At 33.4% G+C, this 3,687-nt stretch overlaps 1 pseudogene; it reads left to right on the forward strand.

Moving 5' to 3' along the window:
- The window catches only part of LOC125504450, a 4,657-nt pseudogene extending 2,951 nt beyond the window's left edge, over window positions 1-1,706 (forward strand).
- The last annotated feature ends 1,981 nt before the right edge of the window (window positions 1,707-3,687 follow it).

The raw sequence follows: 3,687 nt of genomic DNA on the forward strand, positions 1-3,687 counted from the left end.
TAAGAAAAAAATATCTGCGAGCGTCGACTGTCAGATGGCAAATTATTCGTGACTTTCGAGAACTCAGCACATTGCTATGTTGCCACGCATTTTTGCGTGTTGTTCCTTTCGGTTAATTTTGAGATAGTTTGTTTGTGTAAGCATGGTTGATGTCATTATTTCAATAAAGTTTATAAAAATATAGACAAAAAGTAAAAGTAAATACCCTCAAGTTCTCTTTATGATAAAGCAAAAAATTTGAAGGGAGACAAACAAGACGATCACTCGAAATTTCATATTTTTATAAAAACATCTTTGATCGAAATTTTCTGTAATTGTCTAAGTTTTACCATTAAAATTGCATACGTACTTGAAAATAAGAGAATTCTTCTATCCCACACGACTCCTGACCATGCTGACTTATATTTATTTTATCTTGACTAAACGAGTCAGGCTTGGTTCTATATAAGATTTTATGTGAGATGTTCGCACACGAAATATTGTAAAAGTATGGAATCCATCGATCAGCAACATCAACACTGATTTATATTGGAAATTGTGTTTCAATTGATTTTGGAAGTTATGCTGTAGACCATCTTGAAAGAAATTCAAAGTTAAAATTGGTCTTCCGACATACCTTCCACAGACATGTAGAATAAATCAGTACAGTTTATTACCAAAGTTATATATCGGTACTTTTAGGTAGCAATAAACGATTAAATTAAAATTAATATTATTTTAGGTAAAGGAGGTAAAAATCGCAGGAGAGGAAAGAACGAGAACGAAAAGGAGAAGCGCGAGTTAATTTTTAAAGAATATGGTCAAGAATATGCTCAAGTTACCAAAATGCTGGGCAATGGAAGGCTTGACGTCATGTGCTTTGATGGTGTTAAACGCTTGGGAATTATCCGAGGAAAGCTGTGAAAGAAGGTAAGTCATTGATTTTTGAGTCTCCTTCAACTATTTCAAGTCAAATCAGAAAAATTTTCTACAGATATTTTGTAGGGTACATTTATAGACAACAGATTAAAACATTTTTACTATAAAAACACGTTTCTCTTAACCTAAATAAGATTGAATGTAAAAGAGGTTAAAGGCGAGCGAATTATTTTAAATATGACACGTTTTCGTTTTTAGGTTTGGATAAACCAAGGCGATATTTTCCTGCTAGGTTTGCGAGATTACCAAGATGCCAAAGCAGACGTTATTCTCAAATATACTCCTGAAAAAGCGCGAAATTTGAAATTATACGGCGAATTCCCAGAATCCTTTAAAATTAGTGATGATGTTACGTTCGTGGAGAACGATCTGGATGAATTGAATTGGGAGAAGATGTGAGCTCAGGATGTGTGGATGATGTGGATGTTATCTGATTAACATGTAAAAATGGCAAATTAAAAAATATATTCATATGTTTAGGTAGGCAATTCAATGTACAATATATAAATTAGTCTTAATATTATGTGTCAATTATATTAAACCTGGATTTGACAACGTACATTAATTGTACAAAATGACTGATCGAATAATTTGTTCTTTTTAAATACAATTTATTCATTCAATTAATTTGTCGGACCTAAAAATAAATTTTCATTTACCGCATGTAATTCCTGTCTATACCCGCGCATTGGCTGTATTAAAAATACTGCAAATTATTCGACAGGCTCATTACTGTCAATGTAACGATTGATAATGTTAGGTAGGCTTAAATAAAATATGTAATGAAATCACTGGATCTCTTTTTTCCTGTTTCATACTCTGATGGATCATGATATATGTACTTCCTAATTCGATTTTTACCTTTTCTTGTTAAAAAACCATTGTAATTTTTAAACGAAAAGCGTTGTTTTGCTCCTCTATCGACGGATTTAATCCTGTGACGTTAATCTTCTAAACTGATTTTCAACTGTTTTGGAGCTAAAAACCAATACTTATTCAAGTTTGGTCACACCGTTTCAAGATTAAGTATTGAATTTATAGAAAATCATTATGTATAAAAGTTGTAGGTACTAAAGTCGTATTTATTTTTAGATAGTAACAATTGCTATATGGTGACTCAAAGTCAAGTGAGAGACCCAAATTACATTTTTTAAACAGAACGCTGTACATTTTATTGCATGTTCGAGCAATGCGTAAAATTCTAGGCCTATTCGATATAAGTGTTGCATATTAATCCTCAAAGGTTTTTGAGTTACTAACAAATAAAATTTTCGGGTATTCCACTTGAATTTGCGACGGCGTGAAGCAATTGTTATGTTGAAAAAAATAAGCTAGACACTTATTCCATATATCTACAAGTTTCAAATTAGATGTTTAAACCGGGCCGCCAAAGTTCAATCAAAAACCCTAAACTTCGTTAAATTGAGTTCTATGGATTCAAAAATAGTTATTAAAACTTACAAGTAATCCGAGGAAAAAATACTTCATCCGAGAAGTTAATATCTGGGAAGGAGAAGGTTGTAGGTTAGGCAGCATCCAACTTGAGAATTTCAAATGGTAACCAGAACGTTTTACTGGAGATTCGCGTAAAACGTCAAAATGTGAGAATAATTTATCTTGAACATTTTCTTCGATTTTGAAAGGTAACGGGTGTAAAACTAAATATAAGCAACGTTTTAGGTTATTTACATCGACACATAACGTGTCTTCATCATCGCACATCTTAATAAAATTAAGAATCTGGGTCTTATCTATCTCAAAGAATCTTACCCATCCCTAAAAATTAAGCGGTTAGGCCTTATGTCCATGTTTGTAGGCTGCATGCGCCCATTTTGTAACAAATGGGGTATTTTCAAGGGTTTCCGTGAGCACTCCCGGAAATTTTTGTATTGCCGATTGCTTAAAATCGGCGATTGCAAATTCACCTGGTCTAGACCAGCTGAATGACACAATGATATGTGAGACATGCATCAGTTGACTATTTTTCGAAGGCCAAACAATTTTGGAATAGGCAACTTTATACAAACTTACCCTTATTTTTAAAACTGAATAAGACAAAATTAGATTATTTAGGGCGATTTCCTCAACGTAAATTTGAAACTTATTTTTGAACACTTTGTAATTATAGTTATCAAAATTTTGTACAATCCATTAAAGGAAGTCTTTTTCAGCAAGAAATGCAACTCAAGTTAAGTAAAACAAATTTCCTCATACGACAAATAAATAATTATTCGAGTGTAAATATATACAGAGTGAGTTTTTTTCGATGAATTCTACAGGGATCTTCCGAACTAGAGCAGTTACGAAGAAGGTCAAATGGACAAAGCATTGTAGTTTTCAATGATCTGCTCGAAACAAATTTTATTTTTCTAGAATTTGACAGCTGTCAAGGGATATTCGGGAAAAACTTATTTATTGTAAATTTTTAAATTACTCCTAGTTTCGTTGATATTGTAACGGAAATGACCTGGGGTACTCACGTTTGGAATGGGGGATCGAAATTCATGGGGGATCGAAATTCAAATATGACACTGACAAGCGGGAAGTTTCGCACCTGTTCTGGAAATTTCGAGAACTATCTGGAATACCTGGAGAAAACTATATAAGCGACGACGAGCACCACACAGAGGGAGTGAAGTGACAACGACCAGGTGCAGAAGAAGGTTAAACCCGCGAGTCGGAAACGCGTGTTTTCCGTGTGTTATTGTTATTGTTTGTGAAGTTGACGGTAACTTTGAAGTTAGTTTGTTCCTGTTCCGTAGTTAAAGT

The sequence above is a fragment of the Dendroctonus ponderosae genome, unplaced genomic scaffold (genome assembly GCF_020466585.1).
Source record: "Dendroctonus ponderosae isolate FM_Combo_2020 unplaced genomic scaffold, Dpon_F_20191213v2 Dpon_F_20191213_5, whole genome shotgun sequence".
NCBI lineage: Eukaryota > Metazoa > Arthropoda > Insecta > Coleoptera > Curculionidae > Dendroctonus > Dendroctonus ponderosae.